We start from the raw sequence: 14,188 nt of genomic DNA on the forward strand, positions 1-14,188 counted from the left end.
GTGTGTGTGTGTGTGTGTTTAGGAAAAATTTTGTCATGTTACCCTGGATGATCAGGTACTTTTTTCTTAAGGCTGCTGGCCTCAAACTTCTAGTAATCCTCCTGCCTCAGTCTCCCCATGGTTGGGATTGCAGCCATACTGCACCATTCCCAGCTGTAACAGTTTATTTTATTGAATTTTTAGGACACATGCCTAGATGTTCCTATCATTGATATGCTTTGTTAAAACTATTATTGGGGGCTGGAGGGATAGCACAGCCATTATAGGCTAAGCCTAACAACCAAAACGTAAAAGTGTTATTTGAGCAAAATAAATTAGAAAACCAAGTTCTAACTCATGAAAGAAGAAGGAAAATGCACTCACCCAGTAAGCAAAACCACAGACTATGATACATTTTGAGTAATCTTCTGAATTATCCTGTGCCGTGTCAACAGTCACTGATGGCTGCTCCTGTGCAGTAATTTCCTGCTTTGTCTTGACTCTTCAAGCAGCACTTATGTATCAGAAATTTGAATTAAGGAGTCCCTTGACTGCCTCCTGTAATCCTTCCCTCTGACTCTTTTCTCCTCAACCACATGTCGATTGCTTGAATTACTGGACTTAACACTTTTCTCATGTATTTGCATGTGTTTGGCCAATAGAACGAACATTAATTTTGTAAACATACAAATAGCCTTGATATTCTGAGGTTTCACTATTTTGCCATGTAACAGAGTATGTTAATGTCACTAGGAATGATTATTTATCATTTTCAATGTTTTAACTTAAATATTGTAATATGTTAATATGTTTGAGGAAATATTTTATTAAAGGTATGTATTGACGTTCTTCATTATATATAATTGCTCTGATTTTTTTAAAAAATTTGGGAATTTTATGCAATATATTTTGATCATATTTAGATATACTTCTTTAACTGTAACCCATCTCCTTCTAAAACCCCAACCAAATTTCAATACATATATATAGATATAGATATAGACATAGACATAGACATAGATATAGATATAGATAGATATAGACATAGATGTATAGGCCTAAAAATCAGGTTTGTGTCTCCAAATGCCCTTCTATGTAGATTCATCCACTGGAGCCTGGTTAATCTCCTAAAAGTCTCACCTTTAAATAAAGTTGAATGCCCCCTTTTCAGCAGTTATCCAGAGCCAGAAGTTCCTCAGATAGGTTTGTGATTTCTTACCTACTCCCCCAAGTCTATGTTTGGATGTCTGGCTTGAGTTTTCTTGGGACTTGTCCATACTGTAAGCATTGCTGTAAGTTCATAAGAGTAACTGACTAGCTATCTGGAAAATTCTGAATTGTTGTCATCCTCCTCCTCTGGCACTTAAAATCTTTCTATCGTCTCTTCCATAATGATCCCTGAGCTTTGGGGAGCAGGAGTTTGATATAGGTGTCCTATTCAGGGATAAGCACTCTGCTGACTCTTACTATCTGCCTGTTGTTCAATTGTGTTCTCTGTGCTAATCAACATCTGATGTATAAGGAATCTTCTCTGTTAATATTTGTGAGGTGCATTAATCAATGAATGTGATAAGTCATTAGAAATTATTTTAATGCTATATGTATATGTTTCACAGAATAATTGTATTAGCCTTTCTCTCTTGGCCTGTGGGCTGTCTTTCCTCAAGTTTCTAAGTCTGAGATCAGTGTTAGGTATGGGTTTGATTTTAGGAATTGAAACTTAAATCCAATTAGATAGTCGTTGATTAGTCCTATAATGTTCAGGATATTTGTTGTGACCTACAGGATTCACAGCTTGGTAAAGTTCATGCTAAATTTTCTTTCTAGGCAGATAGCATAGCACATTCCAGCACTATGAAAACTAAGCAGTAGAGGTGAAGCTTTGAAGTCAAGCACTTGTTTGATGTTTCCTTCTTTGTTTTACAGTTCATGTTTGTAAGGTCTTCAGCCATAAAGTCTTACCTCACCATAAGGTTCTATTGCATAACATAGAGCAAGGGCAATGGCCAGTACTCTTTGAGGATCTATGGGATGCCTACTCCAAAGCTTTAAAAGAGGGAGTCTGATCCTGCCATTGAACTTTCATTTTGCAAGTCAATGGTGTCTAATAGGGGCAATGACCTAAAATTAGGTAACTAATTTTAATCTCCTTTTATGTGTGTATGTATATACATTAAATAGTTTTTATAATGGTAGGTTTATATATCACTTCTTTAAAAGGAATTTAATGCTAGCTATCTCTACCCATACAACTCTCCTGGTCTACCCCCTCATTCTCAGCCCCTTTTAACTCTTCCTTCTCTATTAGTTCCCTTTCTTCCTTTTTATCGTTGTATTAGTTTTCACCTCTGTGGATTTTGAAATTGAAACATGCATATCTATGATTTCAAAGTTAATATCGAGCTGTGAGAGAGAATATGCATTATTTGTTTATCTGGGTTTGGGTTACCTCACTAGGGATGATTATTTCTAGTTCTATCCATTTACCTGAAAATTTCATAATTTTGTTTTTTAAAGAGATAAATAATATCCATTGTGTATATATTTCATACTTTCATTATCCATTTATCCATTGATGGACATCCAGATTGTTTCAAGTTTCTGGTTATTATGAAAACAGAAACAATGTACATGGATGAACAGGTATTTCTGTAGAAAGGTAGAGTCTTTTGGGTATAGGCCTAAGAGCGGTATGGCTGAATCAACTGGTACATCAATTCTAGTTTTTGAGAAATTTCCACATTGATTTCCTAGTGTCTCTACCAGTTCACACTCCCAGCAGCACTATCTTACAGTTCCTGTCTTCACATATTCACTGTTGTTTGTCTTTTGGATCATAGCCTTCCTTACAGGGAAAAGGTAAAATCTCAAAATGGTTTTAATTGGCATTTCCCTCGTTGACTAATGATGCTGAACATTTTTATGCATATTATTATGAAATTTTTGTGCATTTTGTATGATAGACCTTAATAAACTTTAGACAGCTTCCCCATAAGTCCCCCTCCCATAGCCCCTTTACTGTCCAGTCAAGCAGTTGTACTCAGATATCTCTCAGTGTAAATTCCTACACTGAAGTCTAGTCAGCCTATCTAGAGTCACTTCACTAAAGAACAACTATCCTGCACCCTATAGTAATTGGTTGCCAATAGTTCCTTAGCTAAAATTGGAACATGCTGCCCAATTCCCCAGTTCTATGCCTGGATTTTATCTGAGTGAGTCAGCCTGGGTCTTGTGCATGCTGTCACCATTGTTGTAAGTTCATATGAGAAGTTTCAAGGTCTGAAAGCCTCTGTTTCCTCATGTTTACCCAACACCTCTGGCTCTTACAATCTTACAATCTTTCTGCCCCTTCTTCTGCAGTGGTCCTTGAGCTTTGGGTGAGTTAGGTTTTATATAGGAATGCTATCCAGGGGCATGTACCCTGCAGCCTCTTATTCTCTAAAACGTGTGCAGTTGTGGCCTTGTGTATATGAGGAAGCTTCACTGGTAAGGGTTAAGGGATGTATTAGTATTCTCTCTACCCCCTGTTGCACTATGTTACATGAACCTTAGGTGTAGAGGATCCACTATAGATGTGCACTTAGAGCTGGGCATCTCTAAGATATATATTGTCTGTGTGTTACCAGTTGTGAAACACTGTAATAACCTCCATCTGTTGCAAAAAGAATTTCTTCAATGAGTGATGTATATTAAACTTGTCTGTAAATATAGAAAAGTAAAAAAACTTCATTTTCTTAGAGATATGACAGAAATCGAGTTTTCTTAGAGCCTATGACCTTTCCAGCCACGTGTATTTGGCTATGTTTAGAGTGGCAGAGGCTTTAGAGCTGGGTTGGACCACAGATTGTTTTTTTCTTTCCTTCATAGTTTTCATAGTATCCTCTAAAACTATGAGAGCTAGCCTTCAGGGCGGAGTCTTCCAGGTCAGTTCCAAATCTATTGCTTCAAGTCCTCTGTCTGATGTATGTCCTGTCTTCAGCAATAGGCTCTTACCTTTAAGGTCTAGGAAGTAATCAAGGGCTGTGGCAAGAATCTGCATTATTTTAGGAGTTTCTTGTGCTATCCTGACCAACAACTTGAAGGGAGGTTTCTCCTGTCTGGCACTGTGTTTATTGTTATATGGCCAGTTATAATAATTCACTGCCATTCTGTGATGTACAGGAAACTAAATTTTATATATATATACATATATAGTGTGTGTGTGTGAGTTTAAATTAAATCTCAAGTATGGGAAGCACATATTGTTTATATTTCAGAATCATAAACACTTCCTATTAAGATAAAATTTTATTCATATACATCAATTTTTTGATGTATGACATAGAAATGGTATTTTTTCCTTTGGTAATAATGGTGTATGTTTAAATGTACTTTTATTTCATTGACACTTTCATACATGTAAATAGTCTTTTATCACATTCTTCGCATTACACTCTTGTCCCATCTCCAGCGAACCCTTTCTTCTCTCAAACAAGTATTCTTCCAATGTTCAGTCTCTTTCTGTGAACCATTGTTTTTCATTAGGACTGCCTGCAGGAATGTGGGTGAACATGTATAGGAGTATGGACAAATTACTAGTTGCCATAACACAAAAGAAATTATTAACCCCCCATGAGCAAATGTTATCTTCTCTCCAGGGAGAGATGCAACTCCATGAATTCCTCTGATATCCATGACAAAATGTCGACAGGCCCAATCTTGCTTCTAGAATCAACTATTTCTAAAATAATTGAATATGTTACCAGAATATTTATAAACCATATTACTTCAGACAAAACATATGGTAAAGAGAATTACCTGTACATTGACATTTCCTTTTAGCTAAGTGTGGTAGCTTATGATTTCAATCTCAGCATATCAGACTGGATTTAACAAACACTGAAGGTCTTGGTGCTCAATACAAGTTCTGCCTTTTTTTTAAAGAAAAAAACACATCTATCCTGAAATCTTACTTTCTACTGGAAATTTTCTTTGAATTATATTTTGGATGGGTTCAGCAGTTATATTATCCCATATGTTTCACTTTAATAAAACTTTGTATTCTTAATGTTTCTAAAAATATAATCATGTACATATGGAATTTCCATATCCACTAATAAGTCATTAGGTAAACAGCAAGTATTGTGTCCTCTGATGACTAATATATCACTGACTAGTGAGCACACAGAAGGTCCATACAAGCTTGTGATAAACTGAAATATTTCATACTCACATACATTGAAAATAATGTCTATTATGATACACACCATCACTGCCCATTAATATAATCATCCAGTATGTTACTTAATTTTGCTCATTTTTTTTTGTTTTTTTGAGACAGGGTCTCCTTGTAGCCACAGCTGTCCTGGAACTCACTATGTTGACAAGGCTGGCCTCGAACTCACAAAAATCCGCCTGCTTCTGCCTCCCAAGTGCTGGGATTAAAGGCATGCACCACCAAACCCAGCTTGTTCATTATTTTTTAAAACCTATTTTTCTTCTAATTTCACTTTTTCAAGAATAATTGAAAAAGCTTTCTAAAGGATGCATACTTTCTTACTTTGAAAAAAATGTGATGAGCATTTGTTTTACTGAAGAAAGGTTTTGCTCTGTAGCCCTGGCTTCCCTCTTGTGTCATCATCCAGAAAGCCGAGAAAAGAGGGATGTCCCCAACAACCTTGGCTTATAATTATCTATTACAGCAATCAAATGATTATGTAAAAAGTCTTCAATATTGCTCTTACTTAAGAAAGAGATTGCAAATACATAAGAAAATATTGATGTTTGTTATTTTTCTGTTGTTGTGTTAAAACACCTTGACCAAGGCAACTTATAGAAGGAATAGTTTATTTGGCTTACAGTTCCAGAGGGGTAAGATTCCATGATGGTGGTGAGATGTGGTGGCACAGGTGGCCAGAGCAGAAACTTAAGTGTTCAGATCTTCTAAAGGGCACAGGAAGCAGAGAGAGACTGAAATCTAGCAAGGCTTAAGAACCCTCAAACCCATCCCCAGGAAGTGCTTCCTCCAACATGGCCACACCTCCTAAAGGTTTCATGACCCTCCCCAAACAGTACCATGAACTGGGGACACTGTGTCCAAATAACTAGAGTCTATGGGGGACACTGATTCAAGCCCCCACAATGGCTGAATTCTACATACTGATAATGATTTATAGATTGTTGGAGTAACAAAATCCTTACTTACTATCATCATATACTAAATAGCATAGTGTATTTGTCAAACTCAGATGAATAAAAAGCATAAATGCTCTTCTAAAACCAAAATATTCACCTTCTGAACAAGCTGAGATATTTATTTTTCTCTCATATTTGACTAACTTTTCTGACTCTTCTTTCTGTTCCTCTGGAAGAATATACAAGGAAATAACATTTGGAAGCTTGTACCCCATGGAACTGCTGTGACCTGGAGTCCTCAGTGTTGTTAAACACATGGAGGCAGAGACCACTGTATTAAATAACTTGCTTCAGTCATGTAACCTATAAACAGAATAGACCAGGCAGAATGGTGTGTATCTTCTTGTCTTGTTTCCTAGTCATGGAATTTATTAAACTGTGGTCATTTTGTAATTAATAAAATGAAATGAATTGATATATCTGCTTTACTTTTCATTGTTTTATCACATATCAGCATTTTCTCTTTCATTCCTAATAAATTCATTTCTAATGTAACGTCTTTAATTTTAAAGCTTTGAAAGGAAATAATATTAAAAATATAACAGTTCATCCAGAGAAAAATGTATGTGAGTAATTGCTATTTTAGAAATGAAACAGCTATCTTCTCAAGAAATCTACAAATAATGGATATGTGGTGTATTGTTTCTATGATGCATTTGAGCAGAAACTACTCAGAGTAGTTTCAAAAGACAGCCTTCCCTAATTTGCTTCTGCACTGATAGTACTTTTCTTTTTTAATATTTTATTTATTTATATTTTATGTGTATGCGTGTATTGCCTATATATAAGCAAGTGCACCTGTGTCATGCAATGCCAGCGGAGGACAGAAGAAGCCATCGGATCCCCTGGAACTGGAGTTATAGACAGTTGTTAGCTGCCATGTGGGTGCTGGGATTTGAACCCAAGTCTTCTGAAAGAACAAGCGGTGTCTTAACCACTGAGCTATCTCTCCAGCCCAATAATTCTTTTCTTATAAAAGATTACACATTACCCTTGTTCAGAGTAATATTATAAGAAATAGAAAAGTGAGAGCACTTTCAGGTATCATAATTAATGGAACTGCAAGGGCTGGAGAGATGACTCAGCAGTTAAGGGCACTGGCTGCTCTTGCAGAAGACCCAGGTTTGTTTCCCAGCACCCACATGGTACCTAACAGCTGTCTGTAACTCCAGTTCCAAGAGATCTGACACCCTCTTCTGACCTCAGCCGGCACTGCATGACATGGGTGCAATCAAATACATGCAGGCAAAACACTCATATGCATAAAATAGAAATAATAAAACATTAAAAAGTAATGATAACTAATAGAGCTCATGTTAAGCTTCAGGAAGATAAGGGCGTCCTTCAGGCACTCAAAATTATTCCTAGCCCTATCCGTAGTATCTGCCAGAGCAGGAGTTATCAAAGTTAATGCAAAAAACAAAGAATCGATGATGACATTTTCATACATGTGTATCATTGTACATTGACTATATTCAACCCCTTTACTGGGTTTTGTTTTCCTTCTTCCCTAGTGGACCCCTTTCTCTTAAAGGAGGCCTGTGTGTGTGTGTGTGTGTGTGTGTGTGTGTATTTTAAAATACAGTGATTGTTGGTAGACAGACATATACTAATACAAATTGGAAGTAATCAGGGACATGTACACATTACAAGTAGTCTTGATACAAACAATTATTACTTTCAGTAAATGTCATTTAACTTTAAAAATATCTGTATTTTAAAAATATTATTTATTTAATTTGTGTATGACTGTTGTGCCTACATATATTTAAGTGCACACATGTCCACATGTCATGTGGTGCCCATGGAAGTCAGAAGAAGGTCTCAGATCCCATGGAACTGGAGTTACAGAGAGTTGTTAGCCATGTGGATGCCTGGGAAATGAATCCAGGTCCTCTGAGGGAGCAGCCAGTGTTCTACACTGCTGAACAGCCTTTCTGGCCCCATGTTTTAACTTTTAAATAGAGTTACTCAATAAAGATGAGTGAATTTATATAAATCTATTAAAATATATATTGATTAATTTTGACATTTCAAGAAGCCCTCTATAAGGAATTAACAGGTCCAAAACCCAAAAAAATCATTAAAATCTCATTTAAATTTAACTTGGTTAATCCAAATAGAGTTTGTTTCTGGAACCCAGAACAAACCTTATGAACCAGTTAAATATGAAAGTGCTCTAGAAAATTGTAAGAAGAAATCTGGTCAAACGTGCCATGCATTTTAATCATGATCGAACATGCTCAAGCAGGATCTTGATTACATATATTATTTCAATGTCAAAAAGTGGTGTGAAAGTCTAAGAAAATGAAAAGAGCACTACTCTCAGTGGAAAAAATATTAACTGAATAATCTGCAAAATCAAACTTTAATCCACCATAGAACAGAAGTTAGATGTTACAAGTGCAATAAAATCATATGTACTGAGGATATCATAAAGTAGATGCAACGGGTTCTGGTCCTGCCTGAAGCACAACATACTAGAGAAATAACAGAGCCAGTACACAAGTGTAGGAAGCTTCATTTAATATTTTCAATGGATAACTGAAAATTGAGTGTGCAAAACATAGACTGTAAAACCACTACAAACCCTTAATGCCAACAGAGATTTGACACACAGGCTTATGTCTAGGAATTTCAGAGAATGCTTCTAGAGTAAAAAGCAGTGCATATGAGGTACCCTTCCCTCAGCTCACACTCTGAAATTCAGATATCCACTACATCCACACAACCTGACTGAGTCCTTTCAGCTTCCTTCCCCATCACCATAATTTCTTGAGAAGTTACTTATTAAAGATTCCCATGATCTCTCATCATCTTCCTCCCAGATTCTCAAACTTTATGCCATGCCAGAAGTCTGGAGCTTGGGTCTCAGCACACAACACTGAGGGAGTGTATTTAAGAAAGATCTGTTCGTATTGCTTTTGATACCAGCATCACAAGAGACCTTCTTTATGTTCCCCGAATGCTGATTCTATGCAGCTCCCATTCCAAGTCCAGGACACTGAAATCATCATCAAAGTAAATGTCGCTCCACAGCCAAATATGAAGCAGACTTTGTTCATTAGGCCAAATGGCGGAGCTATATGATTTTGGCTATACAGGAGAGTTAGAACAAAACAAAACAAAACAAAAATCTCCTTTCTTGGTATTTAGGAATTGCTTTTGCTTGTTCTCTCCTTTAAGGAATACTAGTCTGCAGTTTCCAATGACTCTCGGATATTGTTTAATGAACAAGTATATAAAATAGTTTCATTGTGTTTATGGAAATGAAAATTCAAGTTCTAAGCAATCTTTTATCACACAACATTTCCTGGATTAGAGCAAATACTGACATATGAACCCTACTTACTTGTGACATAAACAGGTGCTGCCTACATACAGCAAACTGACCAAGATCATCATCAAGCCATCATTCATGCATGTCGGCTTGCTCCACCAGCCAGCACACTTCAACAGAGAAATTTATTTTCTTTCTAAATTGTTAGTGGCTTATTTGTTTTATTCCTAAGCAATTCAGATACAAGTATAAACACCCACCTCCATCTGTGCCCTCTTGGTGTGGTCAATCTTTTCTCATGGATGCATCATTATACATTGAATTGCGCTGTCATATGGTAACTTTATTTTCTAAAACTTTGAACCTTTTAAAAATCAATTATTTTAGCTAGGTATGGTGGTACATGCCTTCACTTCCAGCACTTTAGAGGCAAAGGCAGGTGGATCTCTTTGAGACTGAAGCTACCCTGCTCTACACAGAGAGTTACAGATCAGCTGGGCCACAAGGAGACCTTGTCTCGAAAAAATAATAAAAGAAATTTTTAAATGTTCTCTTGTTATGTAAAAAGGGAAATATTTTACAAGTAGATAAGAGGGAAAATTGGGTGTCTTCTACTGGACAGTAAGGTGACTGACTATGTTAACAATATGCATTGACCCCAAAATATCTAGAAGAGAGGTCTGTGAATGCTCTCATCACAAGAAATGATAATGGTATGAGGTGACAGATTTGTTAATAACCCAGTTTCAAGCATAATATAAGGCATATGCATATCAAATCAAAGGACATGTCCAATAATATCTTAGCTCTTTCTGAAAGCTTTTACTACAAACTCTGTCGAATAATAAAGCAAATAATAGGTTTCCCAGGGCATTTTCAGTGGAATGAAGACATGGGACCAGAAAAATAACAGTATAGTTTGAACCTATGATCTGGAGCTGCACTTCCTTGTTCAAATCTCTGCTCCTGTTTACTACTTCTAGCCTTGAATAAATTTGTAAACTCAATGTAAAATTGGCATATAATTGGATGAGAGTGAAGTTTATTTGTTAAATTAAACACACACACAAACACACACACATATATTTCCATATTCCTTATTGGAAAACATGTAGATTCAGGGCATTTTATCCTCCACATGTTTATTTATATTTCACTGCATACACATACACAAACATGTGCACACACAAACACATACACACCTACCCACAGTTTTCTATCAGTTTGTTGATCTACACAACCAAATGCATTTGTAGTATCCATCTGTCCACTTCAACTATCAGGTCCATAATGCTCTACTTATATTTCTAACTTCACTGATTAACATAGATACCCCCTGTATTTGCAATAACTATATCTCTATGAGCTCAGTAACTCAAAATCTCCCTTTTATTAGCAAGTTTAACATACATATTACTAGATACTCAAAATATAAAAAGAAGCATGCTTCTATTACATTTTAAAGGTACTGTCCATTGCTTAGGACTAATAAATGTGCACATGCCTACCTAGACAAAGAACAGGTTCTACATATTCAACATATTACCGTTTGTAATGTTTTTTTCCATGACACCCCTCCAAACTTTATGGTTTTCTCTCTAAGCTGATATCTATTTATGGAGTGGAGAAAAACAGGAAACTGTTTTAGAAGAAGTCTTTATCATTTTTGACATTAACAAAGCATAAGCAATGAAAACTATGAGCTCAGAATTTTAGCACAAGCCATATTTGTGTAGTTTCCTTGTTGCTTTGCAGCAGAAAAATTGTGATTTCTTTTCTGTGGGAGACAGGCTTGAGCTTAGGGTGAAAGTTTTATTAACAGCCATACAGCAGGCCCGAGGCAATGGCCCCACCACTGGAGCCACAAGAAACGCCTTGTGACATTTGATTCCACTGGCAGATCATGAGACTGATGCCTAGAACTAGCCACTCCCTAATCACCACCCTTGAGATCTCAAATAGCAACACTTAGATAGCCTGGGTCACATGATTCCCAGGAAACCAGGCCCCATAAGGAAACTGGAACCTAAGTAACCTAAAACCCATTATGCTAATGAGGAGTCTGGCTAGCCATATCATGATAGGACACAACCCTGCCAAAGATCTATCTGAGTTCTAACTTCTTGATTGGACCCCTAACCCTATATAAGCTTGTGCCCTTCTGTAATAAACTAGATCTGTGACAATGAACCTGGTCTCCTGTGTCTGAATGCGGCTCTGCCCACACAGTCTCCTCATCAGCCGTGGGGTCCATCGACCTGGCAGAAGTAATGACAATTGGAGGCAGCACCTCAGCAAGCAGAATAGCGGCCTCAGCACCAGGCAAGCAGAAGAGCTGCCTCAGCGCCCAGAAAATAGAAGAGCAGCCACAGCTTTCGGCCCCAGTGAGGAACAAGGGGGGGCGCCCCTGCGATCAGAGGTGGTGCCCACGAGGCGGTGCCCTTGAGCTCGCAGGCAGTGCCTGTGCTAATGGAGGATCTGTGCCCAGAGACAACACCTGGAACCGGAAGAGTGGAGGGGCAGCCGCAACTGGCCACGGCTGCACTTTTCAGATTTTATTATTCAGATATAATAATATAAAAATCTAAATATCTGTTGTAAGTCACGGAAATTGATCTTAAGTTATTCAGAAGCTGTAGAAGCACATCATAAGATTAAGTTGGGTAGCTTATATACAGATACTTCCTTCAAACCTACATTGAGATTTGGCAAAAATAAAAAATAAAAAAGAAAAAGATAAAGAAAAAAGAAAAACGGAAAAATGTAACAATAGCAACAGTAATAATGCCAATATTTTCTACAAAAACACTTCATGAATTAAGCAGTATGAAATAATAAAAGAACCCTCCTGTAAGACTGGGTGTAAATGCTTGAATCCCCAAGCTGTTTTCAATGCTGCTTGTTTTCCAGATACACCAGTACCTATAAGAGAAAATTTCTTCGCGGCTTCTTACTGTGATTTTTTTGATAATAAAAATCAGGCCCAGTCAATGCTTTTGATGGATGCTAATTCTATCCAGGAGACATGATTAACCTTCTATACTTCTATCCAATACTTGAGAACTAAGATGCACTAATAGCTTAAAATGAATTTCTCCATACCAATCAATCAATCAATCAATCAATAAATAAATAAACTGAGTGGTAATCTTCCATTAAACAGAGATTTGTAAAATTGCAGCTTCTGCAGAAAGTGAACATGTGGTTAAATTTCAAGTGTGAGACTATTTTCTTTTCTTTGTTGACCAATTAGTAATAACATGCCAATGTGAAGAAAAATAGCACAGGGAATAGTGGCAGCTTTAGACCTCCATATATAGAAATATCAAAACCTATAGTTACTTTAAAAGACCATTAATTAAACACAAACACTTAGTTATCTACAGCGCTTTTATTCCACGTTTGGGTGTATACCAAGCTATGTTGGATAGCATAAATAACAAAACATGACAACAACATCTAGATCTTGATTGTTCTAAGTCAGTAGTAGTGTGGGTGAACAATTTTAGTATCAAAATAAATGTATCCTTTAAAGGAATATAATTACATCTTTCATGGAGAAGCTCAATTACAAATATCATGCCATTATTTTTTTTCGTTTCTTTTAAAATGGAAAATAAAAAAGTCACTGCTGCAAATGGATTCACACAAAGTTATTTCTACTAATAAAAAAAAGTGCTGCTAAAGTTTGAGAGAGTTCTTATCACTAATGTTTTTACTGAAAAATTATGTGTTTTAATTGTGGTAGGGTGAATTTTAGAGTAGAATAGGAACATAATACTTATCAAACCTATATAATAATGCTTTAAGTAAGATACAATTAGTATTATTTGCTTATATTTAATCTGTCTATTAATTTTTGAACAGTTATCCTTATATACAATCACTGTGGAGCTAAATAATTTGTAATTCATCAAGTATTTTCTCCATATACTTTAAGTACCCTTTTTTTTTTTGAGGTAGGGTCTCCCTGTAGCCCCAGCTGTCCTGGAACTCACTATGTAGGCCAGGCTGGCCTTGAACTCACAGAGATCCACATGCCTCTGCCTCCCAAATGCTGAGACATGTTTCCTGAGCTCCTACTATGTGACAAGCACTTGGAGGCAAGGATATACAAAGGAAAATACTATAAATTTTGGTGCCTGTTATTCTTGTGCTCATAGGATTGTCTATATAGACTACAAAAGACAAAATCTCTGTTATGAAGTTAAGTCTACTCTTAATCCATGAGCAAGTCAAGATAGTCAATTAGATAAGTGTTGCTATGATGATCTGACAGAAAAGGATGTTGTGGCACACAGAACATCTGGAGCCCTTGCTGAAGAGAACAGGAAGTGAAAACTCAAGTACTGACACATTTGTTGCCAAGGTCAGTCATAATTTATATTGTTCTGATAGTTTGTCTGTGTAGGCTTTGTCCCAAACAATTAATCAGAATAACTCAAACAGAAGCTGCTTCAAGCAGTAAATCAGTCTAGAATTATAATATAGACCAGTCAATAGACTTATATGATTACAGTGACGAATTTGACCATTCACCTATGGTTTGGGCATCCATAGATTTAAATATTACTGAATACTGTTCAAAATTTAGAGATTCAAGTAACAAAAATGCTAATGCTATGGTATTTTTCTATAGGAATTTTGGGTCCCTATGAAAAGGACCAAAGTTAAAACACATGCCTATAATTTAGGAGTACAAGATATTCCCAAGCCAAAGATGGACCACTAATGAAAGAAACATCATTTCTCCTG

This window comes from Nannospalax galili, unplaced genomic scaffold (genome assembly GCF_000622305.1).
Source record: "Nannospalax galili isolate Female #2095 unplaced genomic scaffold, S.galili_v1.0 scaffold206, whole genome shotgun sequence".
Taxonomy (NCBI): Eukaryota; Metazoa; Chordata; class Mammalia; order Rodentia; family Spalacidae; genus Nannospalax; species Nannospalax galili.